The following is a 15670-nucleotide window of genomic DNA, read 5'->3' as shown; positions in this document are numbered from 1 at the left end:
TCATATTCTGCTAACAACAAGCCCCTATGACTTTAAAATTGTACTCTACTGTGGGGAACAAAAACTATTTTTGAAAAATCTAACAACTTGTTCCATCACTGCTTCAAAATGGTAAAAGACAGGAAAATATAAACGGTTCCCAGAATTAAAAACTTGTGCTGCATTGGCTGAAGATGATTTTAACTTGTTCTCGAACTGAGCGGTCAGCTGTTCTCCTTTTGAAATTGGGTTTTATTCCATCAAAGGAGATTTGGTTAACAACCAATTCAAAATTCTAGGACTGGGAGGTTAACTAAATTACCAGCAATCCATGTTCGGAAGAATAATGTGTGGTTTTCTAAAACGGGAAACGAGTTTCCTTTTTCCTGTCAGACCATAAAAAAAAACACAAGTCCTGATTTGCCGTGAATCAGCCTGTGAAAGCATTCTCATTCCTTTGTCCTTTTTTAAAATTTCAACATTGTCCAAATATCTCACCTCCTCTCCCTGAAGGTCCTACCTCCTTCTGTGCCCTGTTTCCATGGCTACTGATTGGCCACGGTACTGGAGCCCGGCAACATAATATCAGCAAACTAATTGACTTCGGGGGTGGGGGCTTTAGTTGATGGTTTGGGGGAGGGGTATAGTGTAGTGGTAGGGACATTACAGTCCTGATCCTGCCCAAAATTGAAATCCCTGCACCTTCCAGCACCATTACATTGAATGGCTGTTGGAAATGGGCACCATGAGTGGTTTCATTTTTAATTGCTGGGCCTTTTTTTTTATGCTCTCATTGCTTTGCCGCATGTGTGTGGTTTTTTTTGCCAGTGCTCTCGTTTTTTTAATGACATGCTTGGCTAAAGTTACAGCCACTGCAGCACTCTGAGCAGATATTCCCCACTGGCCTGATGGTGAGGCCCATCTGTCAACACTGTGCCAGAGATCTCTGCACGGTCAGAGATCAGATTTGGGCACCTCGACCACATCAAAATAGCTCAGTGCCATGCAGCTTGGCATCTGTGTTCAAATCGGAGGCCATGCATTTCTTTAATGTATTAAAAATAAATGCCACAACTGTCTTTAGTTGCCTGAGAACCCAGGATGTTTTAAGTTGCTGTTGTATCGAGATGACAAATCACTTAAGATTGGTAGTGAAACGTTTTATTAAACCCTGGTTTCCGTTTTGAAAAGTACAACGTGGCTTTTAAAGTTTTGTTTGGCTTGGGATTGTGGTATGCCTGAAGTTTCCTCTCCAACTCTGGGGCCTCAGCAGAGCGTTTCATGTGAACTGAGCTGCGCCAAAATGGCTTGTCAGCCCCAAGGGAGTGAGTTCAGGCATGCAGCGTCTTCAATGAGCATTCCAAGTAGCAGGCACTCTGTACAAAGATAGTATGGGGTTGGTATAGGCTGCAGTCCAGACCCCAGCTTATCCTTCAAAGCCACAGAGAGTGGCGATGGCAGAGGGAGAGAGAGAGACAGACAGACAGACAAACACAGAGACATTTGTACACAGCCCATCATTGACAGCTTTCTTGTGTTTAAAATTTGCTCGATTTAAATCATTAGCCAATTTATTGCAAATAAGATGGCAAATTGAACTGCTCTCAAAGCTGGATTGTTTGAACTAAGCAATTTTAAGCGTCAACCTCCTGTGCACATGTTAAAAGAATCTATAATTTCAAATCACCTTCAGAACTCTGTCCCTTATTCGGCATCCACTGCGGGTCTGCATTGACATAATGCACTGCGTTTAACCAACCCTTGAATCAACTGCACGCTTGTTGAACATGATCAAGGACATCTGCTCATTTTAAAATCTGCAATTCAGCTCTGTGCTTGGAAAATTACACTTATACAGTGAATTACTACAAAAACCTTAAGGCTCACTTGGCTCTACCAGTTTTATTTCATCTTTCATAATTTTATAATTATGCAAGCAGATGACCTACTCTGTGTAATCACAGGGTTTCTGTTAGCATTGAGGAGATCCTGCATTGAAATGATAATCTTTGTGGTTGAAAATTAGCCTCAGTATCTACAGTGGAAAAGTCCCTCTGCAATTTACCAGAAAATGCTACCCTTTTGTGAATAAGGCACTAAACTCATGACCAGGACTATACCCAAAACTGAAATTAAGGATTTGTTCACTTGTGTTCACTGTATAAATGAAGTTTGCTGAGCACACAGATGAATTGCAGTTTTTAAAATGTGCAGACATCCTGAGCGTGTTGAACGTTTTGTGTGTCTGATTTGAGGATTGGTTGAATGCAGTGATGGGGGTTTTGAGGATTATTTTGAATTACAGATTCTCCTGACGTTTGCACATTGCTGCCTATGCTTAATTTAAAGTTTCTTTGTTCAATTTTGTTAGCACTGAATTTCCTACTCTGCTGCCTTATTCACATTGAAATCAAATCATTGAATTATCCATAAATCTAAAGCACAGAAGCAACATCAATTGTCAGTAATGAATTGTGTACATTTGCTTCTCTCTCTCTCTCTCTTTTTCTTTCTCTCTCTCTCTCTCCTCTCTCTCTCTCTCTCTCTCTCTCTCTCTCTCTCTCCCTGGTATGTTATGATTCATCGTGTTCTCTTTCTTTAGTGATCTGGTTTATCTGCATCCCACAAATGTCTCTCCCTGTCCGTGAGTATATTTGTCTTTTTTTTTCCTTCTCACATTTTCTCCCTGCACTCTCTTCCTCTACACACTGGCAGTGTTGGTGGAGGGAAAGGGTCTGAATGCTGGAGAGATGATTCATATTGTATCACAGGAGAAAGGCTGACTGTTGAATTGTGCAGGAGTTGCTAGGTCATTGTGTCGCCAATAAACTGACTCTTGGCTCATTTGCGATACATTCCAGGGAACATACACGAATGCACTCCTCCGATATTCAGCTCTTTTTTAAAATTTATTTCCTTATCACTGAATCTCCCCTGTCCCAAACCAGTTTCCAATCTACCAAAGCAGCTGTGAGCAGCCTCTGGAAGATTGTTGTTGACCTTTTCTTTACCACATTGTGATGTCACGCAAATTGCTGCTGGGCTCCAGTTAATATGGAGAGCTAGCAGATGTGATAGTGTGTTATATTATTCCACAGCCGTTGCTTTTGTCTTGCACATTTTTTTTGTATGACTCATTATGGGCTACGGTATATAAACTGTATTGGTGTTCAAGGTTTCAATGTCTTCTTGCAATATCCACAGTTCTGTTCTGCTTGAGGATGCATTCTATATTTAATCCAGAGAATCTTCAATACACGTGACATTGTTGAGAAGTACTGCTTTCTCAACTCCTTCATCTGCTGACTATTAGCAGTCCTACTCTGCTCTCTTACACTTGATTCTGCAAATTAAATACGAAGTTAATGGGTGGAATATCCATCATGTAAACGATAAAGACACTCTAAATATTTTTCTTCAACTACTAATGTAATAAATTTCTGTATTCTTTATGAAATGTAAGTGAATTAATAATTCAGGCTGGAAACAAAAGTAGATAAGTTTACATGTTCTAAACAATAATGTAGAACATGTACTTGAAACATTCAAGGATGTTGTAAAATCATCAGAATTATTTTGAGAAACTAATACTTGCATCCCTACAGGTCTAACCAAATTAACTGTGACAATAGTACTATGCCACAGAATTAGTTGTTCCCCTCGCCATGTTGTTCTAGTGCAGCTACAACACTGGCATCCGCCTGGCAGTGTGGAAAGTTGCCCAGGTATACAAAAGCAGGACAACTCCAACCTGGCCAATTGTTGCCCTCTCAACTCAGCAAACTGATGCAAGAGATCATTGACAGTGCTATTCATTGGCACTTGTGTCGCAATAACGTGGTCACTGATGCTCAGTTTGGGTTCTGCCAGAGCCAATCAACTCTTGGCCTCTTTACAGCCCAGGTCCCATCGACACAAAGCTGAATTCCAGATGTGAGGTGAGGGTGACTGCAGTTGACGTCAAGACAACCTTTGCCCAGGTGGCGTATCAAGGGACACTAACACCTGGAGTCAGTGAAAATTGTGGGCAACTCTCCACTGGTTGGAGTCAAACTCATACAAAGGAGGATGCTTGTAGTTGTTGGAGCAAATCATCTTGGCTCAACATGGCTGCAAGTGTGCCTTGGGTAGTGTCCTAGGCCCAACCATTCTCAGTTGCTTCGTCAATGACCTTCCCTCCATCATAAGATCTGAAATGGGGATGTCTACTCATGATCTGTACAATGTTCAGCACAATTTGCGACTCTTTGGATACTAAAGCAGCTCATACATGCAGCAAGACCTGAACAATATCCAGGCTTATACTAAAAAGTGACGTGGACCATTTCTGCTGCCAGTGTCTGGCAGCGACCATCTCCAACTAGAAAGAAGCTAAAAACAAGCCCCTTAGCATTCAAACAGGAAGAAGGGTTACACGCGAAACGTTGACTTCCCCACCTCCTGATGCTGCCTGGCTTGCTGTGTTCTTCCAGCTTCCTGCTTGTCTACCTTGGATTACAGCATCTGCAGGGTTTTTTATGTCCTTAACATTCCATGGCAGTACCATTGCTGAATTGCCTACTATAACCCCTCGATGGTGATCACCGACCAGACCCTGAACTGGACCAGTCGTATAAACACTGCCTGTGAGAGCAGATCAGAGGCGAGGAATTGTGTAGTGAGTATTTCTTCTCTTGTTTGCCTGAAGCCTGGCCACAAGCCAGCATCGTGATGGAATACTTTGCAATGCCTGGAAGAATGCAGCTCCAAGAACACTCCCACCTCAACACCACCTTTGGAAACAGAAGTTTGATTGGCACTTCATCCAATACCTTCAACATTTACTCCCTGCACTGCTAATGCACAGTGGGTAGCAGTGCATCACATCTACAAAATGCAGTACAGTAACTCATCTCTTGGTAGCACCTTCCAAATCCATGACCTCTACCTGTCTAGATGGACAAGGGTAGCAAATACATGGGAATATAAAATAAAAGGAAAGTACTGTGGGTATTGGTATTGGGGATCTGAAATAACCAAAGGTGGCTCACTGAACTCAATGTGAACTCTGTTCCTCTCTCTTGACATGTGCTGCCAGACTTTTTGAGTTTCCTTCAGTACTTGTTATTAGATGGGAACACTACTACCTACAAATTTTCCTCCAAACCAAGTACTATCCTGATTTGGAACTTCATCACAATCCTTTACTGTCACTGCATCTAAATCATGAAACTGCCTCCCAAACAGCATTTTGGGTGCACTATAGTCAGTGGATCAAGGCAGCTCACCAGCACCCTCTGCAGGTCAGTTAAGGATGGGCAATAAGTGCTGGCCCAGCCAATAATGCACACTTTCTCTAGTCATAGAGATGTACAGCATGGAAACAGACCCTTCAGTCCAACCTGTCCTCGCCGACAAGATAACTACACTGCTCATGCTTATGGTAATATGCCATGCACATGTGAGTGGTCTTGTGTGTTGTCATGTGAGTGGTGCGAATGAGGATTCTGGCTGGTTCTTATTATGTTCTCGGCTGTGGTGTTGCCTGTCTCCTTATTTGGGAGTCAGGCCAGCTTGGGGGTCCCTTGGGCTCTTGCAGACAGCAGTGGTTCACAGATCACACTTTTTGAACTGCTGCTATAGACCATGGTTTGGGCTATGGCATGTTTCATGGATTAGTTTGGGCACTTTTAGAGGCATTTGAAAATTAACTAATACGATTAGTGTACTCACTTGGGACACTTTATTTATTTTTGGCACGCACCACGTCCAGTTAAGGATTACATTTTCTTCATAGATTTAATTACTCCTTCCCTGAAGACCATCTGTTTCAAGACAACCTAGCATCCTCATGACCTACATGTTATTACAATGCTGGAGCAACTAATATATGCAAGGCAGCTGATTTGGAAAACCTATTGAGGCAGTAAACCCCATTACGTTGAGTGGTCCTGGAAAAACAGGTTGTTTGGAACCTGTTGAAGTAGTTAGGCTTTTAGGTGGTTAGTGGCAACCATAGAGTCACAATCTTGGAAATTTATTGCTGTTCCTTCACTGTCGCTGTGTCAATATCCTACAACACCTTCCTAATAGTAATTTACATCTACCCACACCAAATGAACTGCAGTATTTCAGAAAGGAGTCACCTCAAGGACAACTAGGGACAGGCGATAAATGATTGCCCGACAACAACGCCTGCATCCTGTGAGTGAATTGGGAAAAACATTTGCTTTTGTTCATTTATTTATTTTGCAAACAACAAAATTCTGTTTCCTGATCTTTTGTCAGGGGGTATCCAAATGAAAAATGTTTACAATTGTGATTTGACCAGAATGGACCTGGAGCAGGATTTTTAAAAGTGCTAACTAATCTTGGAGATGAAAAATAGCAGCAAATGACTGATGAGGACAAGCTAACCCAAAACTCTTAAAATCTGGGTAGAAGTCTCGAGAGCAACATCGTGACTTGGAAAAGTGGGCCTTACTAAAGTGAGATGGTCCTGTCTTAATCTGCAGATGAACGTCACGTGAAGAATGAAGTCTGAACGCTGCAGAGATGTTTAAAGTGTTGTGTGTGCACAAAAATGTAGAGATGAGTGATCTGCATGAGATATGAAGTTACAGGGAACAGAGGTCCTCAATAAGCAGCTACTCCATCTTCTGTTGCTGGGGTCTGTTTCCGTGGAACTTGCTTTTTTTTTAAAACACAATAACCTTGGGGGCATTTTAGATTTTAAATCTAAGAAACACCGCACAGACTGAAAAGTCAGGAAGAGGTGGTGAGTTTGTATAATTTAAACCAATTTAATGCAAATGACATGATCCATATTATGGACATAATCCATAATGGCTACAGAGAAATGTTTTGCAAGGACACATTTTCATGACTTAAAATCATCTGGCTTTAAAGTACATCATTTCTTTTGTTTCAAGATTGAACAGAGCAAAAACCATGAATTAGAACCAGACTGTAACACGTTTTTATCTCAAATTTGCTACTGTTCTTCTCAGAAGTGGTGGTTAAGAGGAGATTTGATAGATGAGCTGCAAATCATGAGGGATTTGGACAGAGTAAATGGAAGTTTCTCTTTGACTGAAGGATCACAAACCAGAGGACACTGATTTGAGGTGGACAACAGAGCCAAATGTGGGGATGTGAAGAAACATTTTTCTTTATGCAGCAAATGGTTAAGATCTGGAAATGGCTGCCTGTGAGTGGCTTTCAAAAGGGAACTAGATAATTATGTGAAGAGAAAAATATTACAAGTTTATAAGAAAAGATGGGAGTTGCTGATTTGCTCTTGCAGAGTACTGGCATGGATATAACCGACTGAATGGTCTCTCTTTCTTTGTTATAACCGTTCTATCATTTGAATGGAGCTGGAAACTATGAAAGATGCAGATCCTAAAAAGATTAAAGACCCACCTGATATATGACACACGAGTAATCGATTCTATGATTTGCAACTCCTTCCATGTGTCCTTTACACTCTGTATACCAGAACTTAATTTATCGAATAACAAAGTTCCCAAAGACAATTTTTGTCTGTGTACTCATTATACCCTGTCTTCTGTCTTCACAGAGTGACCTTCACTGCATACCACAGAAGAGTGGTTGTTGAAAGCACCAACCATCATTACATACACTACCCCAATCTTGCATCGATAAACATCATCCCTGATACAGGCATTTATTACACACATGTAATGATGGAAATGAAGAGCAATTTCAAACCCACAGTACTGGTATGGATGAATTTTCGCTTGTAGATGGGCAGAGGTCCTCAATATGTAGCTACTCCATCTTCTGTTGCTGGGGTCTATTTCCATGGAACTTGCTTTTTTTTTAAACACAATAACCTTGAGGGCATTTTAGATTTTTTTTTAAAAACTGAATTTAAATTCTGTAACTGCCACAATCAGATTTACATATGTGCTCTCTGGATTGCTAGTTTGCCAACATGATCAGTCCGATCCTATTACCAATTAGTTATTAACACTCCTGTGCATCTATCTCTCTTACTCTGGGGGCATTATAGCCAGTGGTGACTTTTGCATAGTGTTGCCTCATCTGATTTCCAATCCTGACGTTCTTTGTTTCATCCAGTTTTGAGGTCATTGTCGACAGCATATTTCTTGACTCTTTCATGGGATGTGAGTCTTGATGACAGTCAAATGTTTGTTGCCCACCTTTAATTTCCCTCAATAAGTGGCTTGCTCCATGTTTTCAGAGAACTGTTGGGAGGTGACCATGTTGCATTGCTTTGTATCTGGAGTCTCACAGAAACCAGACTTGGTGAAGATGTCAGATTTCCCTCTCTAAAGGATGTTAGTGAAGCAGCTGGGATTTTGTGACAATTGCTAACTGTTTCATGATCATCGTCACTTGGAATGCGGAAATCAAAGCAAGTCTATTAATTTAAACGTAAATTCCACCACCTGCCATGGTGAGAATTGAACCCATCTTCCCAGTAGTCGAGATTAGAGTGGTACTAGCAAAGCACAGCAGGTCAGGCAGCATCCGAGGAGCAGGAAAATCGACGTTTTGGGCAAAAGCCATCTTCCCAGTAGTCCAGTCCATTGCTTTCCCCAGTAGCATATTCCACTACACAACAACACCTTTTTATTTCCCCATGCATCTTGAACACCTTAAGTAACTGAAGCACAGCTTTATAACTTGCATTTATCGTGGTACATTGCGAGGGATTTTCTGACGAGTAGCAATTGCAGTTTGAATCCCACTCTGCTCTTAATGGCAAACATTAAATTAACGTTCTGCATTTTTAACAGGAAATTCTGATCACAGCTCCTTCAGCGATATGAACTGTGCTCTAATGGGTTCCTTGTAGTGCAGGGCGGCTGGACTGAGAAACTGAACCACACTGCCTTTTTCATGGCAGTAGTTGCCATATTCTGTGCTTTTACAGATCCAGCAGCACAGACCATCACTTTGACAGCTGCTGTGAAAGGGCATGTGAGCCAAGTGTGAGGTTCGGGTGCTAGGTGGCTAGGGAGCCAGAGTGCAAGGTGGGAAGGGTGCCAGGTGGCGAGGGTAGGGTGGGTCAGGATTGGTGGGTTAGTGATGGGGTTAGGCCCCCAGTCCAGTGAGTGGGATGCCACCTTTGATAAGAGAGATAGTGAGATTCGGGTTTGGTAAAGGGGAAAGGGACATGTTTGGTTCAGCAAGGTTGAGAGGGGAAGGCTGGGACTGGTGTCGGGGGAAGGGGAATATGTCAGTTCCCAGAGGGGAGAGGAAATAGTGTAGGGTCCAGTTGGAGATGGAGGGAATGGAGGAGGAGAGGGGCTGTTGAGTCAGAGGCTGGGGTTATGTATGGTACATTACTAGGCGACAATGTTTTTAATCGTCTAACGTTTCCTAGTAACTGTCAATACCCTGCAGCAGAATCCTTTAGTTTCTCAGATTTGATTAGATACTTTCAAGGGGTTTCAGGCAAAAAAGGAGTTAACCGAGCAGAACCTTCAATTTCCATTCTGCTACATCAGGGATTCCTCCAGGTCCCAATGGGCAACTCCCATCTCTGCTGCAGAAACGACTGTCTGTCTGGCTATCGGACGGTCTGGACCATTTTATCATGATCTCTGATCTTACCTAATGGATTTCTTTTAAACTGCAGTCATCGGCAAATATTTGCCCGTGGTTCATTTGTATTTCTTGTATCCGATATCTCCTCATGTTTGAGGATTTGAGCACTGGTGCTGTCAGTCAGGTTTGCACCTCCCCCAGTCCTGTCGTGTTTATAGCTATTCCTGTCAGGGAGATTTGCTGTCATGACATATCACACTTGCCTGTCTCTCGCCATCCTCAAACACCCACTGCAACACAGGCTGCAAATGCTTTGAGACATTATCATACAGCAACTCCTTCTGTTTTTTGAGTACGGGAGTTGGGAATTCATGTTGAGGTTGTCCAGGACATTGGTGAGGGCTCTTCTGGATTTCAGTTCTGGTCGCCCAGTTACAGGATGGATATTATGAAGCTTGAGAGGGTTCAGAAGAGATTTATCAGGATGTTGCCAGATACGGAAGGTTTGAATTACAAAGACAGGCTGGATAGGCTCAGACTTTTTTTCACTGGAGTGTACAAGGTTGAGAGATGACCTTATAGAGGTTTATAAAATCATGAGGGGTACAGATAGGGATAATGGTGGGTGTCTTTTCCCTAGGATGATGGATTTCAAGACTCTGGGCATGTTTTTAAGGTAAGAGGAAAGAGATTTAAAAAAGACGTGGGGCAACCTTTCTTGCACACAGGTTGGTTCAAATGTGGAATGAACCTTCTGAGAAAGTGGTGGATGTGGGCACAGCTACAATGTTTAAAAGACACTTAGGTAAGTACCTGAATAGGAAAGGGTTGGAGGGATATGGGCAGGTAGGCCTAGTTTAGTTTGGGATCATGATTGGCATGGACTGGTTGGACCGAAGGGTCTGTTTCTGTGCTGTGTGACTGTGACTCTATGTTCCCTCCATGTTACCATCTGGATGAAATCTTGGTAGGTTTTCAGTTTTATCAAATTACTGACATTTTCTTTTCTAGATGTGCCTCTTAGAGTTAAGGTGTGCAGTTTCAAGCCCTTTTCACTTGCTTCATGGTCTGAATTCAAAGCACATATGTCAGAATCCACATTTCAGACCTCTGTTTTTCTTCCATTGATCTTTATTTTTGTCCTGGTTTCTGAGGAAAGTGGATAAAATGCATCAACTTATGACACTTCTCCTTTTGACAAACTGGAATTTTCGTGTTGTTAAAACTTTCTTCATCTTCACAGAATTACTTCTGACTGTCTCTGCATCACATCCCAATCTTCTCTTACTATTTGTACTAAGTGCACAATGTAATGCAATGCCATCCACTTCAATCTTCACTCTAGTTTCTTCTAATGTTATTCTTCTAAATGTCATTGTTTATATATTTTCAGTGTTCACAGTTAATCCATATTCTAAGCTTCTAGAACATAAACAAAATACTGGATGTAGGTTTGCTCGCTGAGCTGAAAGGTTCATTTCCAGACGTTTCGTCACCCTACTAGGTAACATCTTCAGGCGAAGCACTGTACATGATTCCTGCTGTCTATTTATATGTTTGGGTTTCACCACAGGAAATTACATCACCAACCCAAAGAAACCCAAACATATAAATAGACAGGAATCCTGTACAGTGCTTCACCTGAGGCCCACTGAAGATGTTACCTAGTAGGGTGACAAAACATCTGGAAATGAATCTTCTGGTTCAGCAAGAAAACCAACATACAGAACCTCAACCTGAGCTGCAAATCTTCTCAAAAGTCACTAATAAAGAAAATACTGCAGATACTGGAAATCTGAAAGGTTTTCCGATTCTATTTTGTTTACCTCAGCAAATCCAGCAGCCTCTGTAGAAGTAGTTAATGTTTCAGGTCAATGACCTTATAGGAGTTTTTTCAGTTTTTTTTTTTGTATATCTAATCTTCTTGATTTTACTTAAACTGATATTTTACAGGGCCTTTCTGATTCTACAAGTTGAACTATGCCAGTGTATTACAAGTTAGTGATATACTTGCAGTCAATTTTTCACCCTGGGGAAATGCTTCTGAATGTTTATTCTTTGTACAGTTTGAATACTGTTGGGCGAAAGAACAAAGTCTTCACCAGTTTTACCAGGCAGCACGTAACGCACAAGGAGCCAGTTGCTCATTCATCTGTCTTTTTTAAAGAGCTGGGTCACATTTGACTACCTCAGAATGAAAGTGATTGTGTTTCTCCATGAAAATGTGCTTTGGGCATCCATCAAAAATGTGGCAGTGGTTGCATTCAGGTTGCATGTTTGTGGACTCCTATTACTCCCTATGTAAGCCTGTCATAGCTTTGTTGGTAGTTACAGTTGCGTCAGCAAAACCTCACTAAGTCAGTAGTTGCCTTGTCTACTGCAGATAGCAGTCACAGTTAAGTGTATGTGTGCAGTGAAACCAGGCATCCAATTATACCCTCGGTGCACATTGACTGACTCCTTTTGATATCCTTTACAGATGTTTGATGGGACCCTGTGGTATTAATGTTGAAAACAGTGGTGACATCTGCTGGTTCATTCCAAATCTTCAGTTGCTCCATTAAGACACAGTTGAAGCACCTTAGTCACAAGTCTTTTCCTCCTCCTCTTCCCCTTGGGGTTCTTTCAGATCCAATGGTACCTAATAAAGCATGATCTTTCCCTCCACCTCAAAAGAATTTGTTCTACTACGCCTATGTTGCTTAGCCCCTGAACCTATGGAGGCCTGGCCTACTACAGTATGAGGCACTTGGCATTGGATTAAAGGCATTTCTATGGCGTTCAAAACTTGGTAGGAAGCTCTGAGGTCAATTTTCATTTTATTCCTTTACTCTGGTGAAATTTTTGCAAGATTCACAAACATTCTCTGCAGGCTGTGTTCATTTGTACCACAGCACAAGGGAGAGCACTTCCTGTACAGACACAGCGTCAGTTACAGTTACACGGTCTATGATTCTTTCATTTCAACCATTCGGCAGCTGCAAACGGAAACTTGCTATTGAGTGCATTAACCCAGAACGGTGGTGGGATTAACTGCACTGGCATATGTGCGTGTGTGTAACTATACCTTTCTAGTCAGCAATGCTTGTCTTTGTCACCAGATGTCTCAAAGCAGTGTGCAGCCAATGAAGTATATTTTTGAACTGTAGTTACTGTTGAAAAGAATAGAATACAATCAAATCCCTACAGTATGGAAACAGATCCTTTGGTCCAGCCAGACCCATTCCCCTATTACTCTACGTTTACCTCTGACTAATGCACCTAACCTTCACACCCCTGAACACTATGGGCAATTTAACATGGCTAATTCACCTAACCTGCACATCTTTGGATTGTGGGAGGAAACCGGAGCACTCGGAGGAAACTCACGCAGTCACGGGGAGAATGTTTGTGTGGAGTTTGCACAGTCACCCAAGGCTGGAATTGAACCTGAGTCCTTGATGCTGTGAGGCAGCAGTGTAATCACTGAGCCACTGAGTTGTATTGGAGGAAATGGGGTTGGTTAGCTAAGTTGGCTGGATGGTCAGTTTGTGATGTAAAGTAATGGTCAGCAGTGTGACCATCAATTTCCTACATTGGCTGAGGTTACCATGAAGGACTCTCTCCCCTCACCTGAGGTATGGTGGCCCTCAGGTTATGCCATTACCAATCGGCTGCAATGAGACAGCAATCTATAGTTCTGTGGGACTATAGCGATTATATCTTTAGGAAATATGGCAGCCAATATGCACATTAACATATAGCAAGACCGTGCAAATGGCAATGACCAGATAATCTGTTCTTCTGATGGTTTAACATAAATGCTGGCCAGTACAGTATTACCCTGCTCCTCTTTGTTTTTCTTTTACATCCATCGAAGCAGGTGCATTGAGCCTCCGTTTGACATCTCATGTGAAAGACAACACCCCTGACAGTACAGCGTTCCTAAGTGCCGCACTGGGAGTGTCAGTTTCAAACCCTGGACTTGAACGAGCAACTTATGATTCCAGTTAAGAGTGCTATCAGTTGAGAAGGATTGCTGACTGTGAGCAGAGCTCAAGTTGCATTATTGCTTCTTCTATTCTTGTTTCCTTGTTTATTCCACTTACTCATGATAAATATCAGGTAAAGTAAAAATATGGCCTTTCAGCCTTAACTTGGATTTGGCACGGTGCAAGATGCTGGTAGTTTGGAACAGAACGTTTCCACTTTTTGTACCATGCTGACATTGGTCACCCCCAAATCAAATGCAGAAAACGTCAAACGTAGGATCAATCTCTCCATCACTTTGCATCTGCTAAACTCATGAGCACTCCTTAATGCCACTGGAATTTTTGATTCCTCCCTAACCAATATACCGGCCTATCCTCTTCTCCTGTTCCCAAAGTACCAGCGCAGTCAGGCTTCTAAATTAATTGAAATGTTGGCTTACTAAAAGTTTTTTCATGGAATTTGGGTGTGACTAACTATGCCAACACGTATTGCCCAATCCTAATTCCAGAGAGGGCAGAGATCAGAATCAACTCCCCTGTCACTGTGGATCTGGAGTCACATGATGGCCACGATATTTGTGAACCTTATGCGTTTTTATGACAATTGACAGTGGTTACACGGTTGCTATTAGGCCAGCTTCTTTTAAAATAAAAATCCAGATTTCAACACAATCTCAATTAAAGTCCAAAGGTGTGCAGGTTAGGTGGATTGGCCATGCTAGATTGCCCGTAGTGTCCAGGGCAGCATGATGGCTCAGTGGTTAGCACTGCTGCCTCAGCGACCAGGGACCCGAGTTTGCTTCCAGCCTTGGGCGACTGTCTGTGTGAAGTTTGCACATTCTCCCTGTGTCTGCGTGGGTTTCCTCCGGGTGCTCCAGTTTCCTCCCACAATCCAAAGATGTGCAGATTAGGTGAATTGGCCTTGCTGCATTGCCCATCGTCTTTAGGGATGTGTAGGTTAGGTGCATTAGTCAGTGGTAAATGTAGAATAATAGGGTAGGGGAATGGTTCTGGGTAGGTTACTCTTTGGAGGGTCAGTGTGGACCTGTTGGGCTGAAGGGCCTGTTTCCACACTGTAGGGATTCTATGGTGTGCAGGCTGGGTGGATTAGCCATGGGAAATGCAAGGTTACAGAGATGGGGTAGGGACGTGGGTCTGGATGGAATGCTGTTCAGAAAGTCAGTGTGGACTTAATGGGCCAAATGGCCTACTTCCACACTGTAGCAAGGTATATTTGTGTTTGGCCTATTAAGAGGTTATTTTACTTTGGCTCCTTCAGATAAATACAGACCACATCAATCAGGCTGCTTGATGTGGAGACAAGCTGCAAACAGAAATGTGTTCTCTTTTCCTGAGGACAGCTGTTGTCCACCTATTAATAAGTGCAGCAATTTAATCAAGTGGAGAGAGCAAAAAAAATTGATAGACTGCTGTTGCAGCACCAAGCAGTGCAGTACCAAGCTGCTAATCTAATTCCCCAAGGCAGTCTGTGGTTAAAGCACATTCACCTTCCACTGCCTGTGAAGACCACAGTGAGACTGTTAACACTGGCTTGTCTGGTGGAAGACTGCATTTTTTTCTGATCCGCATACAATTCTCTTGCATTCACTGTTGGAAACAATATATCAAACCTGATGTAGTTGGGCAGAATTTACATGCCGATGCAGCAGCTGCTTTATGATGACTTCAGTGGTTTTAAATTAAATTCCAACCCAAATCCTCAAATCCCCAAACCACCCCCCCCCCAAAGGCTTTCACACTAACATAACATGTATCAAAGGAAGATGTGTATTTACAATTTTATGTAGACCACCTTCAAAGAGTAGCAGGAGCATGTTTATAAAAATTTAAATCTCCTGCAATGGCTTCATTGTGAAAGGCAGAATCCAAACGCAGTGGATTTGATTACCAGCTAATGCTGAGTTAGCGATTGTGTGCTGGAGCCTTACAATGACCTGACAATCTGAAGTTAGGAGAATGGAACTGAGCAGATCTCATTCTGTTTCACTGGTAAATGAACAGGAAGAGTGTTCGGTTCTGATGCCACACCACCCTTTGCCACTGCAGGTAAATAGCCCAACATTTGTCCAATCGCATACCCCCAAAAATATATGTTGTCAGTGCATATCGTCTGGTTGACAAATATCTTAGTAAGGACATCAGAAAGCAGAGTGTCAATAAAATTATAGCTGGCTTTC

At 42.3% G+C, this 15670-nt stretch overlaps 1 protein-coding gene across 10 annotated transcripts in view; it reads left to right on the top strand.

Moving 5' to 3' along the window:
* Positions 1-15670, top strand: part of LOC122560241 (zinc fingers and homeoboxes protein 3-like) — a 92923-nt gene that overhangs the window by 43659 nt on the left and 33594 nt on the right. For 3 of the 10 annotated variants that reach the window (XM_043710724.1, XM_043710720.1, XM_043710723.1), the window contains exon 2: positions 7541-7703. The exons of 5 other annotated variants lie outside the window; for them this stretch is intronic. The gene's annotated coding sequence lies outside the window, so the exon portion shown is untranslated. Of the gene's footprint in view, positions 1-2581; positions 2624-2667; positions 7704-15670 lie in introns of those variants that run through there. 2 more of the 10 variants (XM_043710722.1, XM_043710721.1) reach the window with 2 other exon arrangements.

Source organism: Chiloscyllium plagiosum, chromosome 20 (genome assembly GCF_004010195.1).
Source record: "Chiloscyllium plagiosum isolate BGI_BamShark_2017 chromosome 20, ASM401019v2, whole genome shotgun sequence".
In the NCBI taxonomy this organism is placed as follows: Eukaryota; Metazoa; Chordata; class Chondrichthyes; order Orectolobiformes; family Hemiscylliidae; genus Chiloscyllium; species Chiloscyllium plagiosum.
This window is presented reverse-complemented; position numbering and strand designations above follow the sequence as displayed.